Source organism: Carlito syrichta, unplaced genomic scaffold (assembly GCF_000164805.1).
Source record: "Carlito syrichta isolate Samal-C Ts95f unplaced genomic scaffold, Tarsius_syrichta-2.0.1 Scaffold316474, whole genome shotgun sequence".
Taxonomy (NCBI): Eukaryota; Metazoa; Chordata; class Mammalia; order Primates; family Tarsiidae; genus Carlito; species Carlito syrichta.
The window spans coordinates 31,716-40,946 of record NW_007260570.1 but is presented as its reverse complement, the minus strand read 5'-3'; the positions used below and the strand labels follow the sequence as shown (position 1 = coordinate 40,946).

The following is a 9,231-nucleotide window of genomic DNA, read 5'->3' as shown; positions in this document are numbered from 1 at the left end:
ATTTTTGATTTATTGTAGAGATGAGGTCTCGCCAAGTTGCCCAGGTGGGTCTCGAACCCGCGAACTCAGGCAATCCACTAACTTCAGCCTCCCAAAACGCGGGATTACAGGCTGAGCCACCATGGTTCTTGCAAGAGGCCTACTGAGTATTTTCTCAGCCCCAGAAATCCTAGTGCTCAGCTAAATTGGGAACCACTAAGGTCAGTGATGAAAGAGTACCCAGGATGGGTTTTCAAACACTGTGTTATAGAGTTTTCCCTCAGAAAAAAAAGAGAGGGTATATCTTATCAACCGGAGATGTGAAGTTGAGAATCTACATCACTCTACCACAAGACCGAGCCAGGTGGAAGATCCAGGAAGTTGCTCTCCTCTCTACACAAAGAATGTCTTTGAATGCTGCACCCAAAACTTCCCCAGGACTGAAATCTCACTAATTCCTTGAAGCCAGATTTTTCTGATTTACAGATGAAATTGTGCATATGGTCCTGAGTGCAAACTTGATTGTGAGGAAGGCCACAAAACCAAGCTTGGGGCTACATAGCAGGAGCAGAATCCACAGTCTACCCTAGGTAGGTACCTTGTTGGAAGCACCCTTGTAGGATACCACTGCTCACACCTCTGCTAACACTGGACACTAGATCATGTGCTAGGACTGCTGTCAGTGCTGCTCCCAGAAAATGCACGACACTACTGCACCTCAGCCATCTTTTCCAAAATGCATTCTGCACTGGCCCAGCCTCTAAGTCACCTTTTCTGTTCACAGTCCAGCAGGTGATCATCTGACTAATGAATTCTTGTTTCATGGATGGGAACATGAGTGTAAGTACAGGATGATGACAACTCTGAGTTCCAATTCCAATTCATGGTCTCTTCTCTGATTAGTGGGAGACTGTCTCTTTTGTAAATAAAGGTCAATGTTTCCAATTATACCTAAGTAGCTAATATTACTTTTTACCAGGTTTACAATCAAAAGAGAATTCCTTAAATTATATTTACATTTAGACAAATTATCTTAATAGGAAGATCCATGAACAAAAGAAATGAAAGTGAGGAAAAACAAAAAAATGAGTTTCCTTACCAATTCCCATAGAAATAACAATTTCCTTGCTATCCTGTGTTAACCCTCCTCCTTATTTCATAGTCACCCTGTCTAGCCCTTTCTTTCAGCTTTATTCCTATGTATGCATCTCTAAAACAATATAGATTCTCTCAAACTTTATATAAATTTTGAATTATTCCTAAGAATGGGATCATGCTGTACGTATTCTCATGAGATCTTATTTTAGCCCAAATGTATGTTTGCTAAGTACTTACAGGTGTCTGTGGAGTGTTCCTCTTTGTTATTTGTACCATTCCACTGAATACTTATGTATTTTTTTGGTAGGTAGTTTTCATATGACAGAGTCAATTTCCTGGGTTGTTATTGGTCTATTTAGTGTCTCAATGTCTTCTTGTTTCAACCTGGGGAGGTTGTATGATGTCAGAAAGTCCTCCATTTCATTTAGGCTATCAAGTTTGTTTCCATACAGGTATACATAGTAACTTCTGATAATCTTTTGTATTTCTTTGGGGTCAGTTGTGATTTGATCTTTCGTATTTCTAATTGTGTTTATTTGGGCTTTTCTCTCTTTTTCTTGGTCATTCTGGCTAGGGGCCAATCAATCTTGTTATTTCTTTCAAAGAAACAGTTTTTTTTTGGTTGATGTTTTCTATGATATTTTTGTCTTCTGTGTCCCACATTTGTGTTCTTATTTTTGTGATTTGGATTCTTCTGCTAAAATTGGGGGTTTGGTGGTCTTCTCTTTCCAGCTCCCTTAGGTGATTTGTTAGGCTCTCAACTTATGATCTTTCCATTTTCTTGATGTGTGCTCATGGAGATATAAATTTCCCTCTTAAAACTGATTTCATAGAATCCAAGAGGTTTTGGTAAGATGTTTCTTCATTTTCATTTGTTTCCAGGAATCTTTCAGCTTCTGCTTTGATTTCAGTGTTGACCTAGTAGTTATTTCAGTATCATGCTATTTAGTGTCCATGTCTTTGTGGGCTTTAGGGAAATGCTGGCATTGATATTGATATTTATTTTTATTCCACTGTGGTCTTAGAATGTGTACAGCAAAATTTCAACCTTATGGAATTTGTTTATGCTTGATTTATGGCCAAGAATGTGATCAATCTTGGAGTATGTTCCATGTGGTGATGAGTAGAATGTATATTCTGTGGTTGTTGGGGGGAATAATCTGCAGGTATCTATTAAGTCCATTTGGTCAAGTGTCAAGTTTAGGTTCTAGATCTCCTTGTTGATTTTTTGCCGATGATCTGTCTAGGCCTGTCAGTGGGGTATTCAAGTCCCCTGCTATAATAGTGTTAGAGTCAATATCTTGTTTTAGTTTACTTAGTAGTTGTTTTATAAATGCTGGTGCTCCTGTGTTGGGTTGTATATGTTTAGGATGAATATTTCTTGTTGATGGATTGAACCTTTTATCATTATGTAGTGTCCTTTTGCACTTTTAAAATTTTGATAGTTTAAAGGTTGTTTTGTCTAATATTAAGATCACAACTCCTGCCTTCTTTTGTGATCCATTTGCCTGGAAACTCATTTTCCCACCTTTAACTTTGAGTCTGTGTTTATCCCTTGAAGTGAGATTAGTTTCCTGGATGCATGAAATAATTAAATCATGTTCTTTTTACCCAGTCTGCCATTCTGTGTCTTTTCAGTGGTGCATTTAGTCCATTCACATTGGGGCTCATTATTGAAATATGATAGTTTATCCCTACATGAGGTTCTTATAAAGCTTTTCCTTTGTTTGCTTGTTTTACTTTGGCTTTTGAGTTAATGTATGTGTGTGTTTTCAAGTTTCTTGTTATGCTGTATTCTCTGCTGATTCTGTGCTCTGTTCTTCTCTTGGAAAGTGTGTGGTCACTCTTTTTCTTCCATCTCCTGTGCTTAATACCTTTTTAAGCATCTCCTGTAGAGCTGGTCTCAAAGCTGCATAATCTCTTAGGGATTGGATGTCTGGGAAGGATTTTAACTCTCCATCACGATGAAGCTGAGCTTGGCTGGATTAGAAATTCTTGGTTTAAATTGTTTATCTTTGAGTACTTTGAATATAGGACTCCAGTCCCTTCTTGCTTGTAGTGTTTCTGCTGATAGGTCTGCTGCCTTTCTGATTAGTTTTCCCTGGTGGGTGGTGTGACCTTTCTCTCTTGTTGCTTTTAGGGTTTTTTTCTTTTGTGTCTGCTTTATGTAAGTAAATTACTATGTGTCTAGAGTTTGGTCTTCTCATTTGATGTCTTGTGGGGGTTCTCTGTATCTCTTGTGCTTGTCTGGTCACATCTCTGGTGAGATGGGAAAAGTTTTCTTGGATTACTTGCTGGAATACTTGCTTCAAATTGTTCTCCATTTCCCTTTCTTCTTCTGGGATACCAACCAGGTATAGGTTTGGCCTCTTGATATAATCACACATCTCTTGTAGGCTTCGTTCTTTCTTTCTGAGTCTTCTTTCTATGTTTTTTACAGATTGGGTTAATTCCATGTTCTGGTCTTCAAGTTCTGAGATTCTTTCTCCAGCTAGATTAACTCTGCTTTCCATGCTTGTCATCTTGTTATTTATTTCCTGGATGAAATTTTTTATTGCCAAAGTCTCTGTTACAAGTTTTTTCAGTGTTGCATCTTGTCTTTCTTGAGTCCTATTCACTCTTTCCAACCATTCCCTAATCCCTATTGTATTCTGGAAACAGACTTTGGTTACTTCCATTGTTTGGGCACCAAGGTCTGATTTTTCAGGAGTTTTTTATTTGGTACGCTTGAAATTGCCTGAGGTCTTTCTTTGGGTTTTCCTCATTTGTGACAGATGTCTTGTTTTTCTCTTTAGTTCTGTTTTTCAGTATCAGTGGCAGAGGCCTTCCCTCCTGATGTTTGCTCAGACCTGTATTCTTCCCTGATCAAGGTCCTGGATTTATTCTATTTTGACATAGAATGGTAGATTGGAAGCTTTGCTGTCTCTTGTAGTTTTCAAAATTCAAATTAAGTGGGAGATGGGGCACTTGGAATCAGATACCACTTGCAAGTTAAAATGTTCACTTATTTTGGTATGTGTTCCCTGAGATTCACCCCCACTACCACTCTATATGACGATGCAAAGCAGAAACCATTGCAAAAGCAATTGAACACATACACACACACTCCAAAACAAACTGGAATAACAACAAAGCAAAACAAAACAATCAGCAACAAAAAGACCCTCAAGACAACTAAACACACACACACATGCCTAGCACAAAGTGAATAGAGAAGAAAAACAGAAAGACTGAAGGAAGAAAAAGGGATTCAGGTTGAACCCTCACACATCTATTGATATTCCCCTTAAACTATAAAAAATGAATATAAAAAAGATCCAGCAGAACAAAAGAACAAAAACCAACAACTACAACAAAATCAAAAGATGAACACTCCAATCATTCACATACACGCAAAAACAAAAAGAAACAGAAAAAAGAAAAATTAAAAAATTTTTTGCGGGGATGCACATCAAACCCTCACATACACATTCATTCACTGAGAAAAAAATCTCAAAAATAGATGAACTAACAAGCAAATAGTCAAATAAATTTTTTAAATTAAAAAATAATTGAAAACCTAGAAAACAAAAACAAAAACAAACAAACAAAAACCCTACCCTCTTGTGACAGACTCTGTAATTATTCCTCTAATCAAGTCTTGACTGCAGAGTCACCTCTTTCACTCAGGAAATGAAGCAGGGAAGGAGGAGGGGCAGTTGAAGTGGGTGGGGCTGCAGGCTTCTCCTCCCACTCTAGTATGATCAAGGAGATCTCAGTTTGGGGAGGTACGGGACTGTCTCATCCCCAGGTATGTACTCTCAATGGGGTGCCATAGCCATTCCTGTCCTGGAATGGAGCTCTCCTATTGCGACTGACATCCAGGCTCTGCCTGGGTTTGTCCCTCTCAGTTGTGGCCCAGCAGTGTGGGTCTAACGTTCAGAGGATTGCTGGGCAGGAGGGGGTTTGGGTCAGCCCTGGACTCACCACTGATCTCTTTGGAGTTCTTCCTCCTCCTTTTCTTTCTTTTTTTTTATTTTCCAAGAGTACATAAAACAAATTTGGAGTTAAATTAAAAATCAGAACAGGGGTACATAAACAAACAAACAAAAAATACTTTTCTGATTATCAATTTTTGAGACTCAAAGCATCCCCCAAAACATTGGAGATCCAGCTTATTCCTGAGAGACATTAACCATCACAAAAGGTTTCGCTCTTTGAACTATTCACATTTTGTTGCAGAAAACAGAACAAAGTTCCACAGACATCCTTCCTCTCTTCTTCCTAAAATGTATTCACAAACAGGGTCTTTCCATAGTTCAAAAGAAAAACAAATAGCTTTCTTTCTTGGCCAATTGTCCTGCTACTCTCACCCTGGGATCTGATCTCTTAATAAGAGGTTTCAGGGCACCAAATTCTACCAGAAATTCCCAGGACACCAGTGGTTACATTACTTGTCTTTTTATGAGGGAATGGATGCTTTAGTCTTTCTAAGAGGGGAGTCACTCTCCAGGGATTACTGTGTCAGTCAAGAGTCCCAGGAGAGTGGGTGAGAAGGGTGAATGCAAAAGGAAAGAGTAAGGGAAAAGCATGAGGCTTTCATGAACAACCCCTAGCAAGGCAGAATGGTCCAGTTTTACAAACCACCCACTACAAGCTCCAAACATGCACACCCAAAACTCAGGGGAGAAGAAAAGAGCTCCTAAGGGACTGGGAGTGACAAAGGATGGTGACACAGAACAGCAGACTTGCTTATGGACATTTCTCACCTTCCTAACACTGGGGAATGTTTACTTACAAAGTTGTGGTTCAAGATTGTATTGAAAACATATCTAAAAATAGGTCTGTAGTCATCTTAAAAATAAAAGGTCACTCCTCAGATAAAAGGGGTGACAGATATTTTTAGATACCAACACTTGAGGTATCTTTGATGTAAATTTGAAAAATGGCCTGGCAGAGAAAAAGGAAGGGAGACAGAGAGAGAGGGAGAAAGAGAGGAAGGGAGGGAAGCAGGGGGAAAATTCAGAGTGGAATGGGAAAGGCAAGAAAACTGGAAGGAACACATTTTAAAGCCCATGCTTATCTATCGTATCCCAGCAGCCAAACAAAGCAGATCCATAATGGAAAAGAAATGTAGTTCTTTTCTAAGAACATTCTGAAATCAACTTCAAACTCAAAACATAAGAAACTGCAGTCTGAGAACAAATATCACAATGCTCACTGGACTTAAAAACACCTACTACTGAGACTGGGTACTCAATGGGTCAATGCTCTTCAGAGCTCATTCTTAGATATCATCTGGCAGAATACTATAATCAGGCCTCAACCATCAAGTGGAGGCCAAAGTGCCTCTCTTACTTGGTATGGACCTGCTGTGGGAGCACACAAAATCACCTGGGTATCTCCAAGTACAAGAGGATTCTGCTAGCATCAAGATGCAAACAGGTAGAATGGCAGAAGAACAAGGCTGGCTACTGAGGGTTCCCTTCTGATGCAAAGAGTTTAAAAGATCTGCACAAAAGAGTTAAGTAAAGGAATGAGAAGAGGAACTGTAATACCAAAGATAGAAGACATTCCTCCCAGAGGAAAGAAAGGAAGCAGACTTCAAAATGGTGCCACAGGGTAATGCTGCCAAAGTTTCACAAACTGTGCTCTGTCCCTAAGGACAAACACCTCAAGGTAAAAGGAAAAGCAGCTCTCTTTTTATCATTTCCCCCTAATGATTTTTAAAACCCCAAACCAGACTCTCACACCACTGAACCGTCATAGGTGAGATACAGGGAGGAGAAACAAAGGCTAAGAAGCAGGAGTGATGCTGAACCCATGAAACCTCTGTATCTCTTCCCTAGACTTCCCAGCCAGGCAGTTGTTGATAAGCTGATATCCGTTTGGGATAAATTTAAGGGGGCTAGGGGGTGGTTCACAATAAACAACCAGAGAAGCCAGAGTTTTCCTCTATGGGCTGCTTAGCACTACAGAAATACACCAAGGGCCTTCAATCTAACCTGTACAACTAACTGGGCAGGGGACAGGAAATAGGAAAAAGAAATGGTCAGATGAGCTCATCTTCCCATCATTCGGCACCCAGAGGAAGAGGGGACTGGGGACTAATGCGGGCTGCTAGTACTGCTGCTCTGTCTCTTCGCTGTTGATCCTGTTGGCCAATCAGGTTCACATAGATGTCAGCTTTGCTGTTTTTCTTCAAATCTTTGCAGGAAAGTCAGATGTCCATCTCAAACTGAGCATCATCCCCAACTGCATGCTTCCTGTCATGATTGTTCAAATTGTTCAAATTGTTTACTTCTACTTTGGAGTCTTCGATTAAGGTGCCAGGACTGGTGACTCCAGGGATATTGGGCAGATGGCAGGGCGGGGTCTGAGCCATGGGAGAGTTGCGCCGATGCAACAGAAACTTTCGATCATAAATGATTCGAGTTCCTCCTGGCGTGGTGGAGAAGAGCGTCCCCCCGGGCGTGGTGCAATAGTCATGAGGTAGCTGCGCGGCGTCGCTGATGGGCACGATGCGGGTGGGAATGGCGCGGCTCTGGCGGGGCTGGTGGCCGCTTCCGGCAGACGAGGACATGGCTCTAGGCGCGGGCTCTCGGCTTTGTCCGGCGGGCAGGCGGCGGCGGCGGCGGGGCCCGGGCTGCTCTGGCTCCTCCCGCCGGCGGAAGGGCGCGCTCCGCTCGCTCCTCGCTCGCTTCCCCTCGCTCTCTCGTCCCGCTCCGCTCCCGCCGCCGCCCTCTCAGCCGCCGCCGACGTCGCCGCCCGATCCTCCGGCCTCCGCCAGCAGCCTCAGCAGCAGCAGCAGCGGCCTCCTCCTCCTTTTCTAGCCACACCCTTTGTCCCACAGCTGGATCAGGGCAGGGGTAGGACGCCTGGAACTCAGCACTAGTCAGGTCCCTCTGAAGTTTGTGCTCTCAGGATATTCCCTTTGGGCCACGATCAAGCCCTGAGTAGTTGATCCTCCCGTCACAGAGATCAGAGCTGTTGGTCTGTGATGAGCAAATAGGAGAACTTTCCTGCACCGCCTTCAGTATGGTGGTGGGTGTCTCTCTTGTCCTCTTCCGTGGGAACTTGCCTCTGGACTCTGTCTTTAGCCCCTTCCAGCGCCCTGAAAGGTGCTGAAGTGATGAGGCAAAGCCTGGAGCAGTCTCTTTCCTGCTTCAGTGGTAAGGGAGCGCCTGGGGCAATAATGTTTCCTTGCTGCTTTTCCAAAGGAAAACTTCTGTCCATTTTGGAAAAACAACGGTGCTCTGTTTCTGCGACCCGGGAAGAGCCAGGGACAAAGTGGAGAAGCTGCAGCAACTGCTGTTGCACAAGGGGCCTGGCCACGTGCTCACGAGCCCCACTTAGACAGTCTCTCCCAGCGTTTTCTTGCCAGGGCGGGTTTGTAGATTTAAAAAAAAAGAAGAAGAAAGAAAAGAAAGAAAATGATGCTCGGCTTCTGCATCCCGGGAATCGCTAGGGTCCAAGCCCAGACGCTGTGGCACCAGCTGCTGCACCAGGAGAGCCCTGGCCGTTAGCTCCCTAGCTCTCACTCAATCAACCACTCACACGCCCACTTGCTCCCCAGCACATACACAAAGTTTTCCATACACTCACTCACTCACACGGGGACTCGCATAGTCTGACTGGCTTGGCTGCCATCTTCCCCCAGCGAATATCTCTTAAAATGTGTATACCCTTTTTTGGCACCCCTGTATGTCTCTAATAGATGAGGTAAGTCTACATGCTTTGCATTTTCACTGCGAGTGTTTATTTATTTATTTATTTTTATTTTAAAGATGTGGGGTACAATTCAGGGTGAGGTATACAAATGTTGATTATGTAGGTACCCTAGTTGATGAGGTGTGTCCCTCTCTCCCCTAGCAGTTTTCCTCAACTGCTAATCCCACCCTCCCTCCACTCGCAGTTTCCCACTACTGCCAATCCCTTTCTAATTGTATTATGAAATTGTTCAAGGTCTGCTTATGAGTGCGAACATATGGTACTAAGAGTGTTTTTTCTGTCATTGGCAGAGTTTACATTCTGCAAACAGGTTTGAAGAGCACTGACAAATTAGCTACAATGAGACTTATAATTCATGAATAAGAAATGTTTCTCTTAAATACTCTTGAATAAAGCGTTGCTGTTTATATTTGTGTATCTTTTGATAGATTTATTCCGAGGATT

The 9,231-nt window shown here is 42.4% G+C and overlaps 1 pseudogene across 1 annotated transcript; it reads right to left on the bottom strand.

The window, feature by feature from the left end:
* Window positions 1-6,826: 6,826 nt before the first annotated feature.
* LOC103277064 lies at window positions 6,827-7,865 on the bottom strand (annotated as a pseudogene). Its single transcript, XR_002481340.1, has one exon. The product of XR_002481340.1 is annotated as a eukaryotic translation initiation factor 4E-binding protein 2 pseudogene (transcript).
* Between the last annotated feature and the right edge of the window lie 1,366 nt (window positions 7,866-9,231).